The sequence below is a fragment of the Oncorhynchus gorbuscha genome, linkage group LG19 (genome assembly GCF_021184085.1).
Source record: "Oncorhynchus gorbuscha isolate QuinsamMale2020 ecotype Even-year linkage group LG19, OgorEven_v1.0, whole genome shotgun sequence".
Classification (NCBI taxonomy): Eukaryota; Metazoa; Chordata; class Actinopteri; order Salmoniformes; family Salmonidae; genus Oncorhynchus; species Oncorhynchus gorbuscha.
In genome coordinates, this window is record NC_060191.1 from 34,369,209 (window position 1) to 34,392,944 (window position 23,736).

General features: G+C 45.2%; 1 protein-coding gene across 1 annotated transcript in view; it reads left to right on the forward strand.

Annotated features, from left to right (window-relative positions):
• Positions 1 to 23,736, forward strand: part of LOC124004880 (signal-induced proliferation-associated 1-like protein 3) — a 109,849-nt gene that overhangs the window by 41,685 nt on the left and 44,428 nt on the right. The window contains exon 2 of the mRNA XM_046313704.1: positions 12,530 to 12,646. The gene's annotated coding sequence lies outside the window, so the exon portion shown is untranslated. The remainder of the gene's footprint in view (positions 1 to 12,529; positions 12,647 to 23,736) is intronic.

The window sequence follows — 23,736 nt, forward strand, 5'->3', positions numbered from 1 at the left end:
GCAAAGTTCAAGGGGCCAAATACTTTCGCAAGGCACTGTACATACATACATACAACACAGCATTCCCCAACCTAACCCACCCTGAGATGCTCAAGGGAGATGGCGGTGGCCCTCACCACATATCTAGGATCAGATAGATTTCCCCCCAACTCCAGTTCCAACCTTAAAGTGGGTAAGGGCTTCCATCTACTCCTTGAAATTCAGCTATTACCTTTCACCCACTTTTCATGTGATTAGTCCGGTACTTCTCACAGCAGTAGCCCCCACCATACTACTGTAGACAGCACAGCGCCACGAGTCACACACTGGAGAGACATCCAGCAGAGGTAGGAGTTCTCTCATGCAGGTCTGATCAACCCTCCTGTTTCCATTCAAATAGAGTTGGGGGGAGGTAGAGTAGAGGGAATAGGAGGAAGAAAAGGATGAAAGCGTGGCAATCCCACCCCCTGTGTTTTAGTATGAATGGGGCTGCCCTCCCCTCTCTGCAGGGGGTCCCTCCCTGCCTGTAGTACACTTTCAGGCTTAATAGTGAAGGATGCTCGATGATGGTGCTATTAGAGAAAGAAACCATTTTAGATGCACACAATTTATTTTAACACGCCTAGCACGGTCTCTCTCTAGCTGATAAAGGTTTGATGCAGGGCAATGTTCCTTATCGCCGGTTCTGTAGAGGGATATGCATTTGCTTTGAACCAACCCCTTTATAACCGACCACCTTTGTCATGGTTGACTTTTCGATGCTTTCTTTAATGGTGTTGGGAACATAGAAATATAATCTAGATTATATTTCTATGGTTGGGAATCAGGGAAAAGAGTGGTGGTTGTGCAGAAATGAGGGATGGGCATTTGAAATAATTGCATTTAGAACAATGCATTCCAATGCACCCCCCCCGGATATCCGGATAGTAGAAAGTTTTAATTATTTATTTAATATCTCCAATCAAGGCTGGCTCTTTTTTCAGCTTGAGAGTGGGGGAGGGGACGAGAGAGGAGCAGGGGCTGTGTGTGTGTGTGTGTGTGTGTGTGTGTGTGTGTGTGTGTGTGTGTGTGTGTGTGTGTGTGTGTGTGTGTGTGTGTGTGTGTGTGTGTGTGTGTGTGTGTGTGTGTGTGTGTGTGTGTGTGTGTGTGTGTGTGTGTGTGTGGCACGGTGAGAGAGAAAGTAGGCAAACTGACTCGTGCTAGTTAGACAAACTTGTTGCTGGAGTCGGATATCTATCATACCATCTGGCGGTGCAGGTCTTGACTGCATCAAGTCGTTGTGAAGAAGTTAGCTAGCTACAGTAGCTAGCTAGTCAGAGTAGCATGGCTAGTCAAGGCTATTTTGCTGCGATCCCTGTCCTTGTCTACAACTCCATTCATATGAAATGAAACTGTCGACCTGTTGGTTGATCATTGTAGCCTACTCCTTCTTATTTTGACAACTTTCTTCCGTAATTTTAATTAATTCCATTTTGCGTTGGTAAGAAATCTCCCACTTCACTTGCTACACACACAACCTCTGTAGCGTCGCTATTATTGACCCACAATAACAAGCTACACACGTGTTAAACGTGTGTAGTAGTGTTGTCACGGTACCAGAATTTTGACTTTGATACCGATACCAGGTTTATTATCATACTCGATACAGTCACCATACCAAAATGAGACCACGAAACAAAAGGAGTATTAGCCAAAGTTACAGAATGGCACTGGATCCTGCTAGATAAACTCATCTGCTGCACTGTTCAATCGTTAGGCGTCTTTTGAGTTCAATATCATTACATTTGAACAATTGTATGTAAATAATATTGAGACAGCCATTTATGCATTAATGAATCAATTATACAATCAATTTTACTTTGTTTTTACCAATCTCACTACAAAACATAATGGTAATAATTTATTGTAAATCTATTAATAAACTGGGTAAATCCAGATGTCGCCTAGGTCTATTCACAATACAGGTGAATGCATATTATTCAATAGAAGTGTGTGCATGCATTGAGTTATTGAAGTTGTTTTAGCTGATTTCACGGGGCTACAGATTACAAACAATACCTTCCATTTAGGACTTATTTTATTGGCTAGGAGAACATTTATTTTGTTCTATTGATCAATAACATTTCCATATTAGTGTGTGCTGTCTCTAAGAAAGTAATGAGTATGCCTGTTACGGTGACCGTATTGATGGCAGTCAAATCCCACGTTACTGTTTAGTCACGGTAATTAGTGCTTCTCCAAGCTCTGACACTGCTCATGGTCATTAGTAGCCTACCAAACTTGCTATCTGCCTGGTACTCCGCACTCTATTGTCCCTCTAATCACTCTGGCATCAATACAAATGTAATCAAAAATCTAATCAAACACTTTATGAGAGCTCATGTTGCGCAACATTTCTTTTGGCTATGCAATTGCGTGAGAACTGATTTGATGGCTTCTATTAAAAATAGGAGGATCACATCAGCTTTGTAGACCTCCAAAAGTCTGGTTCATCCTTGGGAGCAATTTCCAAATGCCTGAAGGTACCACGTTCATCTGTCCAAACAATATCACGCAAGTATTAACACCATGGGACCATGCAGCCGTCATACCGCTCAGGAAGGAGATGTTTTCTGTCTACTAGAGATGAACGTACTTTGGTGCGAAAAGTGCAAATCAATCCCAGAACAACAGCATAGGACCTTGTGAAGATGCTGGAGGAAATGGGTACAAATGTATCTATATCTACAGTCAAATGAGTCCTATATCGACATAACCTGAAAGGCTACTCAGCAAGGAAGAAGCCACTGCTCCAAAACCGCTGTTGTGGGGGTGCTTTGATGCAGGAGGGACAGGTGCACTTCACAAAATGGATGGCCTCATGAGGGAGGAAAACGATGTGGATATATTGAAGCAATATGTCAAGACATCAGTCAGGAAGTTAAAGCTTGGTTGCAAATGGGTCTTCCAAATAACCCCAAGCATACTTCCAAAGTCGTGGCAAAATGGTTTAAGGACAACAAAGTCAAGGTATTGGAGTGGCCATCACAAAGCCCTGACCTCAATCCAAAAGAAAATGTGTGGGCAGAACTGAAAAAGCATGTGCGAGCAAGGAGGCCTACAAACCTGATTCAGTTACACCAGCTGTCAGGAGGAATGGGCCCAAATTCACCCAATTTACTACTCGAAATGTTTGACCCAAGTTAAACAATTTAATGGCAATGCTACCAAACTCTAATTGAGTGTATGTCAACTTCTGACCCACTGGGAATGTGATGAAAGAAATAAAACCTGAAATAAATCATTCTCTCTACTATTATTCTGACATTTCACATTCTTTAAAAAAGTGGTGATCCTAACAGGACCCAAGACAGGGAATTTTTACTAGGATTAAATGTCAAGAATTGTGGAAAAACAGAGTTTAAATGTAGTTGGCTAAGGTGTAGGTAAACTTCTGACTTGAACTGTATTTACAACAGGAGTGTAGCCTACCTGGCTGGCATGAATATGAACCACGGGAAAAGCGTCCTCCCTTCGATATTTAAGTGCATAGATTATGTATTTTTGTCACTGTTCTGAGACCGGTGCATGATAATGGTTCATTCTAAATCAAAACTCATTTCACAAATTATTTAGTATATGTGAAGACCGCAAGAATAGTCTGATGGGTGACAATATTAGCCTATCACGTGTGAATGATGTATTATCGCTTGTGCAGTAAGGCAAGAAACAGCTTGCCTTTTCTTTTTTTTGCTACCTTTTCAAATCATAGTCATGTAGCCAAGCCCGTAGACCTATTTGTTTCGATAGGGTTTGTATCACAAGTAAAGTGGCCAAATAACTTCTTAGAATTAGAGCCTAACTCGCATAGGTAGGCTGTGTGTGAGTTTAAAGTTTGGGGGAAGATAATTTTCACCATAAACATGCACATTTTTATAATAAAGCGTTTACGTGCGTGATCGCGATTGTCGTAACTTTTGAGAACCGCGCAAATGCAATCGAAAATCACATCAAACACATCACCCAAACAGCCTATCATACTTTTAACTCACCTCACTGTGATCAATTTGAAGAAATAAGTTCAACAGCGGGTTTAAACAGTGTAAAAGGAATGGACAGAGCTTTCTAAGGTGATTATTAATTCAAAACGCCGATATGCATCTTGGAGTTTATGCATGAATAAAAATTATGGAATGAAGGAATTAATAAGAATTATGCTTGTTCCATTATACAATACATAGCCTACCGCATATTACGCATGGCAGAAAAACATAAAACAAAACTGATTTAAGATGTCTTTGATACATAATTGGTCTAGCCTTTGAGTGTGGACTGTTATTGTGCATACTGGATGGACTGGTTACCTTATGCTATGCTCCAAAATGTTCATCCATGAGCCTGGGAGAGAACGTCTAGCCCTAGGCCATGCTGTTGGTTCATTGATTATGCAGAGCGGCTTAGTTAGCCTACAAAATAATTAATTTGATTTTGAATAGTCTAGTAATAAGGAATTTGTTATATTTTTATAATTAATTGGGGGACACATTACCTTTAACTATACCACACGAGACCAGGAGTATTTTGCGTGACAGTAACCAGCGGACAAAATTTAATGACCGCCACAGCCCGAGTAATGTGCCAGTGGAATCAGATTTTGTGGCTGCGGAATCTAGTGGAAACTAGACGGGTGGCGAGAGAGATGAAGAAGTAGATTTTGTTTTGGTGGTGAGGGAGGCAAAGTGAACTAATAACGTTTTTGGCGACAATCAGCTTTAAAATCAGCATATTTTGCTTAATGGTTTGCATATTATTACAAACAAAGGCACTTAGGGGAGTGGATTCAGCTGTGAGCTAGCAAGAAAAGTTAGCCTACAATTAAAAATGGAAGCTACAGGTATAGTCTTGCATTGTAAAAGAGTGCTATCGTGTATGGACATTTGTTTTGCGAACAGTAATGAACAGCTTCAACATTTCTTAATTCCGTGTTGCGTTATTCAAGTGTGTTAACTTCTGTGCAGCGTGAGTGGGGAGCTAACGAGGCAGCTCAGACAGCTCTAACATTGAATAAGTGGAGCAGGCGATTGCTATAAAGGGACTGCACTGAGTAGATGTAATCCTCTCAATCGGTCCTTCTGTAGCTCAGTTGGTAGAGCATGGCGCTTGTAACGCCAGGGTAGTGGGTTCGATTCCCGGGACCACCCATACGTAGAATGTATGCACACATGACTGTAAGTCGCTTTGGATAAAAGCGTCTGCTAAATGGCATATATTATTATTATATTATCAATCCCGTGACAGTACCAAATGAAACATAAATGATAGTATCGAACAGGTTTTTGTTTTGAAAAAGTACAGAAGTTTTGGTATACCGTGCAACACTGATGTAGGGGCGGCAGGTAGCCTGGTGGGTAGGAGCGATGGGCCTGTGTCCCAAAGGTTGCTGGATCGAATCCTCGAGCTGACAAGGTTGAAATCTGTCATTCTGCCCCTGAGCAAGGCAGTTTAACCCATTGTTCCCCGGGCACCGATGACTTGGATGTCGATTATGACAGCCCCCCGCTCCTCTCCGATTCAGAGGGGCTGGGTTAAATGCGGAAGACACATTTCAGTTGAATGCATTCAGTTGTACAATTGACTAGGTATCCCCCTTTCCCTAATGTGTAGGCTACCAGAGCTTCTTTTTGGGGTGCACTAATAAAAACTGTTGTTTTATTCAAATGTTGAGTGTGGTGGTCTATCCTTGTGGACTTATGTGGCAAAGCCTTTTCATTGTTAAATTAGGTCTGGATTTTTTCTCTAAAAATGAATCCTCTCCCAAGAAATCAAAACACTTAGCGTACGTTCGGATTTTCAAATAACCGTTCCTATCCCGAGCAGAAATGAATTTGAATAACCGTTCCCATCCCGAGCAGAAATGAATTTGAAGAACCGTTCCCATCCCGAGCTGAAATGAATTTGAAGAACCGTTCCCATCCCGAGCTGAAATGAATTTGAAGAACCGTTCCCATCCCGAAAATGAATTTGAAGAACCGTTCCCATCCCGAGCTGAAATGAATTTGAAGAACCGTTCCCATCCCGAGCTGAAATGAATTTGAAGAACCGTTCCCATCCCGAGCTGAAATGAATTTGAAGAACCGTTCCCATCCCGAGCTGAAATGAATTTGAAGAACCGTTCCCATCCCGAGCTGAAATGAATTTGAAGAACCGTTCCCATCCCGAGCTGAAATGAATTCATATAATACAATGGCAGTGGTATCACACAGCTAAAAAAGTCTACCCATTCTGACAGGGTAAAGAACTGCGTACATTGTACAGGCCACGTCAGCCAGGGTATGATTACACCAACACTGCGATGTGTCTTACAGGGCTTTCACACTAAATTGGTTTGGAGCGTTTCTCTCGAGCGCACTAAACAACGCACCATGGTTCGTTCAAAAAGGGTGGTCTCGGCCCGATTCCATTCGTACCGTGGTTAGGTTCACTGCTGGTGAGAACACAGTCCAGGCCAAACACCTGGAAAACTGATGCGTGCATTTTATGAAATGTATTGTACTGTAATTTGATATTATCATGCAGAATCTCTATTATTATTAATATTATTGATTAGGGAAGATGGGGGGGTTATACCGGGTTATAAGCTACTGAATATAGCTACTATTGTGCCGTTTTTATCGAAAGTAATATGACGTTTGGGATACACGTGCTATGCTTCTTGATAATCAGAGGGATTTAATGTGAGCATTTTCCCCCCCGATAAACAAATGACTTGCATTAGGGGGGGTACAATAACAAGTAATGGAACTCCGATTCGAACTACAGCTCGGAACTGTGTGAAAACGCCCTTACAGTTGCATTGACAAACCCATTAGATGACTGGAACGGCTCCTCTTCAAACTGGTTGGAATATGGAACGACTTAAGTAGCACTTTAGTAGCCCTCGCACGCACACACGGCAAACTTTCTAAAATATGAATGCAGCCGGAGTTTGGAGTAATCCATTTAAATCGCAACACAATGTGTATGACAGGCGGGCGGGAGGAAGGCCGCTCGTTGCTTCTCTCCTCTGTGGCTCACCATGGAGCAGAGAGCCGCTGGATCAACCACTAATGGTATGTAAAAAGAAAAAGGATGATTTTGCATGTACTCTTTGAAACGCGCCTGGTTTCTAATTCGGGTCGGCCCAGTCACACTGTGTTCAGCGTGCTGAGAGAGATTTTTAATTACCCTGCTCTGCTGTGGGAGATGATGATGATGATTATTATTACTGAGCTTTCCCTACCTCTAACATGCAGGGACATAACTGACCGTGCTCACTGAGCCTACTGTACAGCCGTATACAGCAAGGCACACGTTCATATTACACAGTACACACACAGGCAGGTGGAAACACGCTCATACACATACACATACACACACACACACTCTCGGAAGCATAGCTGGTACCAAGAAGCCCAGTCGTCATACTCATAAGTCAAGAACACGCACTCGATTTCCTGATAGATCCAGCTCTACACACACACACACACACACACACACACACACACACACACACACACACACACACACACACACACACACACACACACACACACACACACACACACACACACACACACACACACACACACACACACACACACACACACACACACACACACACACACACACACACACGCTCCCTCCCTCCCCCTCTGCATTGGGCATGACTTTCTTTTCTCTTTTGTTTGATGGTCATTCCGTCTGGCAGGCACTGCAACCACAGAGAACGACTCCAGTACTAAATATACAGCTGATGTCCTATTTTTTTTACAAAAATGCACACATACGAGGCTAAATGGAGTGTCTTCATTTCTTTGTGTTTATTATAATGGAATGTAGGCTAGGCTATTATCCTACATGCCTGTAAGCCCCGTGGCCTAGGTGTTACGTTTATACATTTCAACCCTAATAGGCTTTATCAGTGACCCTACTCCATGGGCTGAACTGTTAGCCACGGCTGGAAAGTTTTCACTCTTCATTTGATTTTGATTTTGGAAGTTGGGGGAGGTCTAAACTGTAAATCCATGCTGACTCTGCAGGCTATATTCAGGACTGGCCCTTGGCTCTGGATACTATACTCTCCAGTAGTTTAGTCGATACACACACACACACACACACACACACACACACTCATGGCACGCGCGCGCACACACACACAATGTCTCTCTCCGCCCCACACACTCATTTACTAAGAGATTGTAGTGCTGTGCGTCGTGGGGTAAGTGGACCTGAATTGATCAGTATTGATTGGCACTGTATTGTCAGAAGGTAATGGGCCTCCCCCTCAGGACATTTTAGCAGTGTCTGACCCCCCTCCCCCCCTCCATCTCAGCCCAATCAACCTCACTAGAGTTGGGCGATATTACAATAGTATCGTATAGCCATCACGATGTGACAGACGATGGTTTAGCCTATTTGAACTTGACTGGAGCCGCGCAGCAATGAAGGGAGTGGTACAGCACACAAGCGACATTGAGTCATTTGCCTATTTGCTATATAGCCTATTTGTTTCAATAAATATGTTAAAGAAAGCAAGGGAGGAATGTAGGCCAGACAGTTAAGCCGGGACTATACCAGAATCGCGATACACGTAAGTATCGTGGAAAGGAAACAAAACACAGCGCAGATTTAATTTCTTAAGGAAAATGGTCCTAATGTTGGAAACAAACTTTAATTATGTTGTCATCCAGAGTAACATTTACGTATTTCCTAAGCTATAGCACACACTATTTTACACACAGCGAGTTTTTAAGGGGTTTTAACGAGTTACGTCTGCTTTGTGTTTCATTTTTGAAAAAATATCGCAATAATGGGTATCGACCCGACTAGACCGACCGGAGAATTCCGACAAAGCCGTGCAAAATGTCCATTCTCTTTCGGAAGACCTGTAGCCTTCACCTAAAGCTTGTTGTTTTTGTCGGCCAATCAGAGCGACACTACAGTCAAAGAAGCTACATGTGTATCAAGTGAAGTGAGAGATCACTAATACACTGCAAGATTAACAAAAAAACATGACAGAATTAAACGTTGGCAAAGCGAGAGACGAGCATCCAACCGTTTGGCAATTGTTTGGAGTTGGGGGGGAATGAACAGCATGTAGACTCAATTGTCTATCTATTAGGTTATCTAAGCTAACGTAGCCAGCTATCTAAGCTACTAGGACTTAATGGAGGGTAAATTCATTTGGAGTAAATCACTTTTTGACAGCATCCTTTTTTGATTTGAACAAAACTTTCCATACATACCCATGGAATTAGTGGCCAGGAAGGGATTTATTTGGACCTGAATGCCAAAACATTGAAGCGATAAAGGTGCTCTAAGTTGACCCGTTTTGCATACTCCACCATACCATGAGACATCCATGCCTTCATCACTGGGGACATATGTTTTGTTCATTTTTGTTTTAAACCTTTTTTTAATGTCAATTATCAAGATTCGGACCCCTCGACTTTTTCCACATTTTGTTATGTTACATTCTTATTCTAAAATGGATTCAAAAAACAAAACAATTCTCATCAATCTACACAATACCCCATAATGACAAAAGTAAAAACGGGTGTTTAGAAATGTTTGCAAATGTATTAAAAATAAAAACGGATACCTTACCCTTTGCTATGAGACTCAAAATTGAGCTCAGGTGCATCCTGTTTCCATTGATCATCCTTGATGTTTCTACAACTTGATTGGAGTCCACCTGTGGTAAATTCAATTGATTGGACATGATTTGGAAAGACACACACCTGTCTGTATAAGGTACCACAGTTGGCAGTGCATGTCAGAGCAAAAACAAAGTCATGAGGTCGAAGGAATTGTCTGTAGAGCTCCGAGACAGAGTTGTGTCTAGGCACAGATCTGGGGAAGGGTACAAAAAATGTCTGCAGCATTGAAGGTCCCAAACAACACCGTGGCCTCCATCATTCTTAAATGGAAGACGTTTGGAACCACCAAGAGCTGGCCACCCGGGACAAACTGAGCAATCAGGGGAGAAGGGGCTTTGTCAGGAAGGTGACCAAGTACCCGATAGTCACTCTGACAGAGCTCCAGAGTTCCTCTATGGAGATGGGAGAACCTTCCAGAAGGACAACCATCTCTGCAGCACTCCACCAATCAGGCCTTTATGGTAGAGTGGCCGGACAAAAGCCACTCCTCAGTAAAAGTCACATGACAGCACTCTTGGAGTTTTCCAATAGGCACCTAAAGGACTCTGACCATGAGAAACAAGATTCTCTGGTCTGATGAAACGACCCTAAGCACACAGCCAAGACAATGCAGTCGTGCCTTCGGGACAGGTGTGCCAAGCTTGTAGCATCATACCCAAGCAGAATCCAGGCTGTAATCACTGCCAAAGTTGCTTCAACAAAGTACTGAGTAAAGGCTCTGAATACTTATGTAAATGTGATATTTCAGTTTAATTTTTTTATACATTTGCAGAAAGTTTTAAAAACCTGTTTTTACTTTGTCATTATGGGGTATTGTGTATATATTGAGGGGAAAAAATGATTTCATCAATTTTAGATTAAGTGCCAACATACTGAAGTTGCCTCTGCCAGGAAGGATATTAGAAAATATTTGCCTCTCAAGTAGGCTCTGCCCATTTAAACAACATCTTTTGTCATGATTTGTCCAGTTGTGAATGTGATTTCACTCTATAGCCTAATGGTGGTTATAGTAGGGTTTTGTTTTCCCGCCCAATTATATTTTATAGAGGGGTTGGCCAGTAGTGGCGATACCATTTGTATATCACAGTGTTTTATGAGTACATAATCACGATAGGACAAAAGTTGACATCGCCCAACCATAAACCTCACCCGCTCACCCCGTCCTCCCCCTGCACTCCCCCATATTTGATCACCCCACCCTCTTGCATACCCTTTCACATCACTCACTCCGGTTCTGAGCAACCCAACACCATTTTTCTATTTATATTACTGCGCCTACATCAACCCCGTTCCTCATCCCACTACTCTGTAGCCGACCCTCGGCTTGCCCCCAGTCCTACAACCTCCACCGACACACACCGACCTCCCACGCACTGGCACTAGCACCCTGCCGCCGTCATTTTGTTCAGGAGAACATTCCGGTGGACAGGAAGAGGAAATTGGGAAGTACGGAGAGGCAGGGCATTGGCACGGTGGGGGGAGGTCAAGGATACAGAGTCATCAAGGACGAGGTTGAGGGTCAGTGAGAGAAATATGGACGTATAGAGACATGGGAAGAAAAGGGGGAAAGATAGAGAGAAACCGAGCGAGAGAGAGGAATAAAGGTGTCTGCATGCTTCCCTGACACAACAGTTCGGAAGAGTTTGTGTATATATTATAGGGACACTTTGTGACAGTTTTGTTAATTTTCGACTTTAGTAGGGTTTTTTTCTCTACTGTTTGGGGCACACCATTTATTTTCTCTCTCGACAAGCCAAAGTCGGAGTCTACGCGTAGGGATTCTTCAATGAAGTCTTTGTCATTCAACGAGAGGGACGACTTGTTTTCATGCCCATTTCTTGAGTTGAGAAACACTGCACCAAACAGCTTAGTTAGATGTAAAATTGCGTGACTAAATGGACACAGTAGTATTGCTGCTTTTTTTCTCATTTTCCAAGCGAAGGTCTTTAGGGGAATATACAGACACATTTGTTCGGTTCGGCCTAGCTGAGTTCGGCTAGGTGCCAGCCGAACTGAAGCATGTTGATGCCTTAAGAAGAAGAGAGTGGGAGAAAGAGAGATGGGGGGAGGCAGAAAGAGGGAGAGAAATGCCAGAGGATGCTGCTGGATTTATCTGTTCAATAAAAGTTTTGTTTTACTTCAGTATAACGTCTGACATGTATAGTGTCGTAGCCACATGAAAAGAGGTAAATGCACAGAGGCTTTATGTCTGAGCTGTTTTTATATTAATTGTTTGCTCGATTTTGGGTGCTAACATATGAATGTTGTAGAGATAACTGGTGGGTTTGTGTATTTAGGAGACTATGGTGTGTGCCACTGAGTGATTGGGTGTGTGTGTGTGTGTGTGTGTGTGTGTGTGTGTGTGTGTGTGTGTGTGTGTGTGTGTGTGTGTGTGTGTGTGTGTGTGTGTGTGTGTGTGTGTGTGTGTGTGTGTGTGTGTGTGTGTGTGTAAGACACACAGAGCCCCTGGCATCCACGTCTCCTCATCACACAATAGACTCACTGCTGGACTGATGAGCCTGGAACTGACAGCAGACACACACACACTCCACTCACTCACTCACTCACACACACACACACACACACACTTCTCGCTCTCTTTCTCTCACTCACCCACACACACACACACTGTACCCACTCAACTCCTCACACAGAGCAAAATTAATGTTTTGCGGTGTGTTTCTCTTTTGTCCTAGATCTTCCCAATTGTGTTAGTGTAAGTTTTCCTCTGGCTACCTGGAGGCTTTATTCGGGCATTTCACTCAAAATGTCACCCGTTAAAGTTTTAAACCGCTGGTAGTTGTCTCTTCGTTTCCCTAATAGCAGAGAACAGTGGTTCTAACTTCTTACCTTGTGTTCCTCTTGTGTTCCAGGCAGCAGAGCTGTGACCCACTTCCCCTGTCCCCGCCTCACTGATCCCTTGATGCCCTGTGAGTCAACACACACGCGGACCACGCCCGATTCACCTGCACAGCTGACGCCAGGAGGAGGTAGGCTAAATAAGTAACAACAAATGTGTGTGTGCACGTATGTGTTAGTAACACTGTTATTTTACAGCAGCAGGGCAATACGTGGTCGGCTGTAAAAGGGAAGGAAGTCACAGAAAGTGTGTTGCAGGATTTGTGTCCCCATCTACAGATTTATATTGCCTTCAGATGACAGCTTGAAAGACCTGGTTCAATACTCAGTGAAACTCCCCACCTTCCACCAGTAGAGTTTGGGGTTTTATTTGCATAGTCGACACGGGACTGTTTTTGATTTGTTCGGTCCCGTTTCTGTCTATGCATCCGTTTGTTGTAGCCTGAATGCTGACAACGTTTTTAACGTGGTTTTACTCTTATCGTGAGATTGAATGTGGTCGCAAGTGTGTATGCTCGCACACGAACCCATTAGGGATACTGGAAGTCTTCTGTGCGGACCAGCCTTAACCTTGGGGCATCACCTGATCCTCTGTTATGTGACAGCCGTCCTGTGTGTTGTCAATGTTAACAGTCAGGGGGAGGTTAAGGGGTGTGTTTTGACGTCTGTGGCTGAGTCTTAGGCCCTATTCCCGCTGCGAGAGATGCGGCGTGGCGAAAATAGATACTTTTCAGTTCGCATCACATCCTTGCTTTGCCTTTCGTTGTGGCTGGCAAAGCGTCGTTCTTGGTCCGCAGATAAAATTGGCCCTAAATATGACAGTAGCCACTAGCCAGTAAGCACAATTTATTTAACAAATCTTAGAAACTTTTCTTCTGAAATATATTACACTATTGAATAATTACAACCAAACCAGATTACACTCTTGAATAATGCAACAATTGACAAGCGTGGTTTATTTTCTCATCCGTACATATTCAATTAGCTGAAAATACACAGCTAACTCCTGTTAGCTAGTTATCTAACAAACAACATTCTTCATGATCAAGTAACGTCAGCATATAATGAACGTCTACCCCTCCCGTACTAACAAAACATTTACATTTAAGTCATTTAGCAGACGCTCTTATCCAGAGCGACTTACAAATTGGTGCATTCACCTTATGACATCCAGTAGAACAGTCACTTTACAATAGTGCATCTAAATCTTAAAGGGGGGGGGTGAGAAGGATTACTTATCCTATCCTAGGTATTCCTTAAAGAGGTGGGGTTTCAGGTGTCTCCGGAAGGTGATGATTGACTCCGCTGTCCTGGCATCGTGAGGGAGTTTGTTCCACCATTGGGGTGCCAGAGCAGCGAACAGTTTTGACTGGGCTGAGCGGGAACTGTACTTCCTCAGTGGTAGGGAGGCGAGCAGGCCAGAGGTGGATGAACACAGTGCCCTTGTTTGGGTGTAGGGCCTGATCAGAGCCTGGAGGTACTGAGGTGCCGTTCCCCTCACAGCTCCGTAGGCAAGCACCATGGTCTTGTCGCGGATGCGAGCTTCAACTGGAAGCCAGTGGAGAGAGCGGAGGAGCGGGGTGACGTGAGAGAACTTGGGAAGGTTGAACACCAGACGGGCTGCGGCGTTCTGGATGAGTTGTAGGGGTTTAATGGCACAGGCAGGGAGCCCAGCCAACAGCGAGTTGCAGTAATCCAGACGGGAGATGACAAGTGCCTGGATTAGGACCTGCGCCGCTTCCTGTGTGAGGCAGGGTCGTACTCTGCGGATGTTGTAGAGCATGAACCTACAGGAACGGGCCACCGCATTGATGTTAGTTGAGAACGACAGGGTGTTGTCCAGGATCACGCCAAGGTTCTTAGCGCTCTGGGAGGAGGACACAATGGAGTTGTCAACCGTGATAGCGAGATCATGGAACGGGCAGTCCTTCCCCGGGAGGAAGAGCAGCTCCGTCTTGCCGAGGTTCAGCTTGAGGTGGTGATCCGTCATCCACACTGATATGTCTGCCAGACATGCAGAGATGCGATTCGCCACCTGGTCATCAGAAGGGGGAAAGGAGAAGATTAATTGTGTGTCGTCTGCATAGCAATGATAGGAGAGACCATGTGAGGTTATGACAGAGCCAAGTTGACTTGGTGTATAGTGAGAATAGGAGAGGGCCTAGAACAGAGCCCTGGGGGACACCAGTGGTGAGAGCGCGTGGTGAGGAGACAGATTCTCGCCACGCCACCTGGTAGGAGCGACCTGTCAGGCAGGACGCAATCCAAGCGTGGGCCGCGCCGGAGATGCCCAACTCGGAGAGGGTGGAGAGGAGGATCTGATGGTTCACAGTATCGAAGGCAGCCGATAGGTCTAGAAGGATGAGAGCAGAGGAGAGAGAGTTAGCTTTAGCAGTGTGGAGCGCCTCCATGATACAGAGAAGAGCAGTCTCAGTTGAATGACTAGTCTTGAAACCTGACTGATTTGGATCAAGAAGGTCATTCAGAGAGAGATAGCGGGAGAGCTGGCCAAGGACGGCACGTTCAAGAGTTTTGGAGAGAAAAGAAAGGAGGGATACTGGTCTGTAGTTGTTGACATCGGAGGGATCGAGTGTAGGTTTTTTCAGAAGGGGTGCAACTCTCGCTCTCTTGAAGACGGAAGGGACGTAGCCAGCGGTCAGGGATGAGTTGATGAGCGAGGTGAGGTAAGGGAGAAGGTCTCCGGAAATGGTCTGGAGAAGAGAGGAGGGGATAGGGTCAAGCGGGCAGGTTGTTGGGCGGCCGGCCATCAGAAGACGCGAGATTTCATCTGGAGAGAGAGGGGAGAAAGAGGTCAGAGCACAGGGTAGGGCAGTGTGAGCAGAACCAGCGGTGCCGTTTGACTTAGCAAACGAAGATCGGATGTCGTCGACCTTCTTTTCAAAATGGTTGATGAAGTCATCTGCAGAGAGGGAGGAGGGGGGGGGGATTCAGGAGGGAGGAGAAGGTGGCAAAGAGCTTCCTACGGTTAGAGGCAGATGCTTGGAATTTAGAGTGGTGGAAAATGGCTTTAGCAGCAGAGACAGAGGAGGAAAATGTAGAGAGGAGGGAGTGAAAGGATGCCAGGTCCGCAGGGAGGCGAGTTTTCCTCCATTTCCGCTCGGCTGCCCGGAGCCCTGTTCTGTGAGCTCGCAATGAGTCGTCGAGCCACGGGGCGGGAGGGGAGGACCAAGCCGGCCTGGAGGATAGGGGACATAGAGAGTCAAAGGATGCAGAAAGGGAGGAGAGGAGGGTTGAGGAGGCAGAATCAGGAGATAGGTTGGAGAAGGTTTGAGCAGAGGGAAGAGATGATAGGATGGAAGAGGAGAGAGTAGCGGGGGAGAGAGAGCGAAGGTTGGGACGGCGCGATACCATCCGAGTAGGGGCAGTGTGGGGGGTGTTGGATGAGAGCGAGAGGGAAAAGGATACAAGGTAGTGGTCGGAGACTTGGAGGGGAGTTGCAATGAGGTTAGTGGAAGAACAGCATCTAGTAAAGATGAGGTCGAGCGTATTGCCTGCCTTGTGAGTAGGGGGTGAAGGTGAGAGGGTGAGGTCAAAAGAGGAGAGGAGTGGAAAGAAGGATGCAGAGAGGAATGAGTCAAAGGTAGGCGTGGGGAGGTTAAAGTCGCCCAGCACTGTACATTCACGTTATCATACAGCGTCATTCATATTATAATATAGTATAGGCTACACAGCTAGGCAACGTTATCTAGCGAACTAGTTAGCTAGCCAAACAAAATCATTTCTGCATCCTCCTCACATCAACGTGCTGTCTGTTAGCCGAAGGCTGACGTTTAGCTGAACCATAGCTAGGACAGGAGCTCTTAGGCTTACACTAGCATATTAGCGCTACACTAGCATATTAGCGCTACCTTAGAACAAACCAGGTAAAAGCAAATTGTGTCTTGATAACGTTGAACATTTTAGAGTGTAACCAGCTGTTTCTACAATGTCAGGTAAAAAATAAATGGGTATTTTTTGTAAAAAAGTATGAAATAGATCTACACTTAACCATATAGTCCTGGTTTTACTGCACTGGTAATATTCACTTAATTGCACTTCGTTCAATAGGGCTGTGAATTGCTAGGGACCTCCTGGTATGATATCACGATACTTAGGTGTCGATACGACATGTATTGTGATTCTATATGTATTGCAATTCGACACTGATTTTTAATTGAGATTCCACGGTCCAAACATATTGCCCACCGTATGTCTGCTGCAGAGGGACAAGCGAGAGCCATGAGAAAACGAGTTTTGAGCAGTCATGGAAAAAAACAATATGTTGTATATTTCAAAATAATATCATCACTAACGACCGAGGCGAGTCATGTTCCTATTCAGTCCGAAAGTCGAGTACTGTGTCTGAATCCACTGTAGTTCTACTAAGCTACACCACAGACTTTTAGAGGAAGTAATGCAGTTGACTGCTATTAGCGTTCCCTCTTTCTGAGTCTGAGAATTCCCCCTGTTCTCTAAAGTGGCTGTCTACCCCAGGGGAAAGGCCCAGTGCTAGATTGCACCACAGCAGTAGATTAAAGTGGTAGTAAATTGAAGTCGATGCAAAGGTCTCGGTGAAATTATGATGAATGCTTTATTTGTCTAGCTGATTGGGGTTAAAAGTACCGCTGCTCAGCATGACGGCCTCGGGACACGCTTTAGAAATGAGCTGTAACAGTTAGTCTCTTTTTAAACCTGAACCAATGGTGTGTAGATGAGGGCTCATCTCATCCAGTCAGAGGGAGGGGGGTTCAGATGTTGCATGGCCTTGTGCTGATGTGTAAATCTTACTACCTCCTAATGTTATCAATGTAAAGATTTGTGTAAGCCTATGTCATGGCAGAGACAACAAGGCAACCTTTAACGTATCCCCCCCCCCCCCCCCCCGCAACAACTCCTCAAACTTCCACTGCCCTTCACCCTACTTCAGATCACAGGCAACCAAGTGGAGGAGGGGAAGATTGTAGGTCGCCCCTCATTCCCCGCCCCCATGCACCCTACTCCTATGTATGTGTGTGTGCGCACAATGCAAATGCGCACTTGTCTCTGCGTGTGTGTATCACTCCCTGCCAATGCTTCTCCCCCAGGCTAGCGTTCTGCCTGTATGACGGAGTAGACCATAGCAGTGACAGTAGAGGTTATCAGGGACAGAGTGCAAAACAATGTCACAGGAAATCAATGGAGACCATCACGGCCGTGCCAGGAGAGGCAGCACAAGAGACCCTGATCCTGACAAGACCTGTCACTGCCAGGTTCAGTAGGGAAGCCCAGCAGACCTGGAGGACACACTACGACAGGGGTGAAAAACGAGGGCTGCAGTGTGTGTGCCAGCTTTTCCAAGCCGTCACTTTATCTCAAACACTGCAGCCCTCCGGGACCAGAGTCAGGCTAAGTTGGTCAAGTCTTATCACACAACAGTCCCGGGAAAAACCACAAGATAGTCCTTTTATCGTGTTCATGTGGCACCGGGGTTTGGTTAGGGTCAGAGCTGTGGTCAGGTTGCAAGGGGAAGCCAGTTGGTTGAGATCAGGGAGCCGGAGAGACTGGTCATCCTGGACTAGCTTGAGACAGACTCACCACAGGAACCCTTCAACGACCAGAGGATAACAGAGCTGAACTTTCTGCATCGCTACACATTCACAACCCACTGTAGCGACAGTAAGGGTCCTAGTCATCTCCACCACTCACTAATCATCTATTCATTCATTATCAGGTCACAGTTTTCACTCGTTACAACAATTCTGTCTCCTAATAAGGATTACAGACGCTAACATTCTGGCAAACTGAACAGACATCAAGGGTCTCGTGTCATTTCCTCCCGTCACTCTCGATCAGTTTGCAAAGTACTGTTTGGCTACATATGTTTCAGCACTTGATTCTCGTCTTCATGTATATTCCACCCCGGCCCTGGGGGTTGTGTATGAAGACCACACAGCCCAGTCTCTGTTGTAGTCGATCTATACCAGCGCTGGTATTAGGAAAGCATCTCAGAGTAGGAATACTGATCTCGGATCAGGTCCCCCTGTCTACATAATCTGAATGCTGATTGGCTGACAGCCGTGGTATATCAGCCGGGTATGACAACACGTTTATTTGCACTGCTCAAATTGCGTTGGTAACCAGTTTGGTAATAGCAGTGAGGCACATCGGGGGTTTGTGGAATATGGCCAATGTATCACGGCTCAGGACTGTGTCCAGGCACTCAGTGTAGCGTTGTGCGTAACAACCCCCCCCCCCCTCCGGGTCCTTATTGCCTAGTTCTGTCGCCATTCTATGCATGGGCTAACTCTTTATCTCAAATGCATTATTATCCTGCGTGGCCGTCTGTTCCACAAGTGACTTTTTCCTTGACCTTGGTCACTTGGCTTTGTCACAATACAGTAACCGTCTCTCTCCGTCTGGAGCATGTGTACAATAATTCCGCTGGTAAGCTGTAGCTCTCTCGTTGCTCTCTCTGTGATTATGGTGAGCGACTAGTGTAATTACCAGCTCCAGTATGTGTTTTGCGTTGTGTGGGCCAAGGGTGCACAGGCACTCCGAGCAGGAGGCGGCGTGGGGGAGGAGGAGCGCATCTTCAGAGACCTCACTAATTGCTATGGGAGTAATTAAAAGGCATTACATTCCTGCGTTACGTCTTCTGTAGTTTGGGCCAGAGCTGTGTCTGCCTGGGGGTGGCTCAAAGCCCTTCATGTTCCTGTGGCTCCTGTTTCCTATGGCACTTTCCATTTTCTGCCCCCCTACTTATAACTCTATTTAGTTATTTTTGTTGTTTGGGGATAAAGCTCATCCCTTTCACCTATGTGGGCCATCCTCTGTGCCTTGGGTTGCGATGGGTCTGTCTGGAGGAGTTTCCTTACAGCTCTTATTTTGGCCCGTGGCGAGCCCATCTCTCTCAGTTTGGCAAAGGCTCCGTGAACCGTGGAGGCTAGCGACGGCGTCAAACAACGTAACATTTCACATTTGAGTTGAATTAGAAACGTATCAGTGCACTGCGTAACAAGATGTGTGTGCCAAACGCGTCCTGTTTCGTTGTGTGGCTGTGTTTTAGTCTGTGTCTGTCCGCCCTCCCAGCTTGTGCGTCTGTCGGGCCTTTGGCACGGCGTTGTGGGACACCCAGAGACATGACAGAACTTCCACTCTCTCCTGACCTGCGTTCAGCTGAATAAAAGGGCCCTTTCTCCGGCTGTTGCAGCCCGGGACCTATCTGGGATTGGGACTGATAGCGTATCAAAGCCAACGTGCCGGATGAGGGAAGGTTTTTGTTCCGGAGCAGCAGGATCAGAGCAGGACCCTTCGGAAAGGGGCCTTTTTGAATATCCTGTCCTTCTCCAAAAGACACAATGCATTTGTGTGGTTAACTGGTGCTCAACTGACCGGGGGGGGGGTTTTGTTCACTGCAAATGAGTTTTGTTCATGGTATGTGTGTAATGCTGTCATATGCCAAAAGTGAATCACAAGAGGATTGTGCAGAACGTACACAAGTTTCATTCACTCTCTGCCTTGTGAGATGTAACACTCAATATAATTCAAATTCGGCCTGAGTAGAATGATGAATAGAAGCTTGTGTGGGAATGATTACGATCCTCACAAAACATTATTCCCCTCGTACCAGTAGCTAACATCCGTTAAACAATGTCAGACTGAGAAATTGCCTGGATCATAAGCTTACTGGAGACAGATGTTGGGATGGAATGAGAACAAGGATTGGCGGATCATAAAGCCCGAATGGAGAGATGCAGAAACACAGGGATGAAGCAAAAGGAAACCGATAGGGATGGAGCGACGAAGGAGAGGAGGGAGTGTGAGCGGAGAGGAGACTGAATAAAATGGCGATAGATGAGCCGAGGTATAAGGGACACAGAAAAAGAGAGAGAGAGAAACATTAGAGAGTTTTGAGCAGAGAAGACCCTGAATAAAGCAGAGGTAGATTAGGAGTCTAAGGAGGCTTTTTATAGCGCTGGGCGGTGGTGAAGCCTGATTCTTTGTGACTGCCATATTAAGGCGAGTCATTTTGGTTCAGTGAACACGTTTCTGCTCTCTTCCTCCTCGCAGTCTCTCGACTCCGTCACTTTCTCCCCCTTTCAGACCTCCCCCCCTAGCGTTCTGCTGTTCTGTCGCTTTTACATTCTCTCCCCCCTTCTCGGTATTCCATTCACTCTTCCCCTCCTTAGCTGAGTATGAAGTAGCTTAGTTGCGTGCATCCTCGTTTGTTTCTTTCTGAAAACGCCATGGCAAGGGAGGGTGAGAATGTACAGCAGGGTGGGTGGAGTAGGGTCGGGCGATATTACCATAGTGTCTGGTATCGAAGATGATTGTCAGCCATCGTCGATGGTGGCGACAGTGTGATGTGACAGGCTATGTATAGCCCATTTCAACTTGACTATAGCCCATTTCAACTTGACTATAGCCCATTTCAACATTCCGTTGTTATAGCCTGCACAACCTATTTCAAGAAATATGCTATAAACAATTTCTAGAATGCAAGAGAATAATGTAGGCCGATATTTTCATCAAAGCAGCGCAAAATGTCCAGTCAGAAAATTTTCGTTTTTTTCCCCACAAAAATTGGATGATCTGGGCAATATAGCGGACGCTTATTTTTTGTTGTTGTGTGTGGACACTACAGTGTCTTAATTATTGTAAAAGCCTAATTTTGTATTTTCTCTCCATTTGATGTGAATATGACCTGTTTTTTTCCCGGCCACACTACTGCGTGATCAAACTATGAATTTATCTAACGGAGTTGTCAGAACGTTTTGAAGTTATTGAATAACCACTGCATGGCAACTGCACCATCCTCGATCGCACGGCGCTACAGGGGATGTTGCAAACAGCCGGGTACATCACTAGGGCCGAGCTCCCCTGCCATCCAGGCCCTCTATATCAGACGGTGTGAAAGGAAGGCCCGGAAAATGGTTAGACTCCAGCCATAGACTGTTCTCTCTGCTTCCGCACGGCAAGCGGTACCGGAGCATCAAGTCTGACACAAACGGGCTCCTGAACAGCTTCTTTCCCTAAGCCATAAGACTGCTAAATAGCTAACAAAATGGCTATTGGCCATTTATTGGGCGGTCCTGTAGAATAACCCTTTCTGGTTCCAGGTAGAACCATTTTGGGTTCCACGTGGAACCCTCTGTGGAAAGGGTTCTACCCGGAACAAAAAAAAAAGAGTTCTTCAAAAGGTTCTGCTAGGGGGGACAGCCGAAGAACCCTTTCAGGTTCTAGATAGCACCTTTTTTTCTAAGAGTGCAGGCACACACACACACACACACACACACACACACACACACACACACACACACACACACACACACACACACACACACACACACACACACACACACACACACACACACACACACACACACACACACACACGTGCATTCATACTGACTCTACACACACTATGCTTTTCACGATGCCAACAAACGATATGATACCAGGCCAAGTATCACGATGCCAAGTAGTATCGAAATACCACGGTGGGGAAAAAAAATCTGTGCCACCCCCTCCAACCCTTGTTCACGTTAGGTTTTTGGAGAACGTTTAAAAAATGTCTCTGAAACTTCTACTCAATGCAACACATTGTATTTAGCTTCACACTGTTCAGTGTATAATAGTATTCTGCATAGAATGGCTCATTTGCTCATATTTGCAAAGGCCTAACTGTGATTTGGCTGGAGGAATGGGAGGAAGGAATATGCATCAGTGGAGGCTGCTGAAGGGCTCGTAATAATGGCTGGAACGGCACGAATGGCATCAAAACGCACAGAAGCCATGTGTTTGATACCATTCCACTCATCGGCAACAGCCATTATCACGAGCCCGTCCTCCCAAATGAAGATGCCACCAACCGCCTGTGATATACATGCATAATGATCTGCATGTCATTGTGTCAGTCTGGGGAAAACACTGCATGAAGCCTTTACTCTTCAGTACACACACATACAGCTTTCTCTCTCTCTCACACACACACACACACACACACACACACACACACACACACACACACACACACACACACACACACACACACACACACACACACACACACACACACACACACACACACACACACACACACACACACACACACACACACACTGCTCCCAACTTTTAAAACGTTAGGCACCAAACAGAATTTAAGGACCACCAGAAATACATATATTTTTATCTAGTTTAGGATTAGATTAGGCCTAATATGAATCCTACCTTTTTGAAGCACATCTCATGAATAGCAGACCGAAATGTGCCGAAGCCTACTGTCAAGTACCAGATCGTTAGCTTGCTAGGTAGCATAACTGAACGGGTTATTTTTGTTATCAAGCCAATAATTAGCGACTCTGGATTTTTTTTTTTAAATATATTTTTCTACGGCCCACAACATGGTTTGTGAAATTATATAAAACGCATGCGAATCTCGATAGGACAAAAAAAAAGGCATCTCCGGTAATATGGGCCATATTTTCAAAAAACCGTTTAGGTTGGAGACGAGCTCTTTTCTTTGCTGTAAAAGCTCCAACATGCCTGTCACGATTCTTTCCATTTTCCCCTCTGACACTCAGAGGCTGCATGATGGTGAGCTTGCAAAGTCGACTCAGACGGGCCTGTGCTCTTGGTTATAACAGGTGACGAAATGATACAACGTATCAACATTTCTGGCTTTGCACACTGCTCCAATGCAACACATGTAGAAATCGAACAACGGAAGACTCATCGGGGCCTGCACCCGCACTCGCCATCACGGCTACATTATATATATATATATATATTATTTTTTGTTAAACCGAAGGTGGAATGGACGTGAAGTGCTGGCGAAGAGAAGCAGGTGAGTGAGGGCTGATAAGGGATGCAGCAGGATGATTACTGCTGCCACACGTGATATACACATCAAAGTGGATATCATTGGACCTGCCCATACAAGAGACGAGTGGCCGTTGCTTCAATTCAACTCGATTTATAAGGCACCAGTGGGTTCTTTAGATCGGTAGGGCATAAAAAGTTGGTAGTATCATATGAAACGGTACAACGGTATTCGAAAATGTTGGTATCATAAGTATCATGACGTTTTGGTACCGTGGTATTACTGGTATGTCGAGCAACACACACATAGTCATCAAACTGAGCAGCAGCATATACTGTATCATGTATCCTGATGCCTAGTCACCTTACCCCTATACATATCTATCCCTACCACTCCAGTATCCCTGCACATTGGGAATAT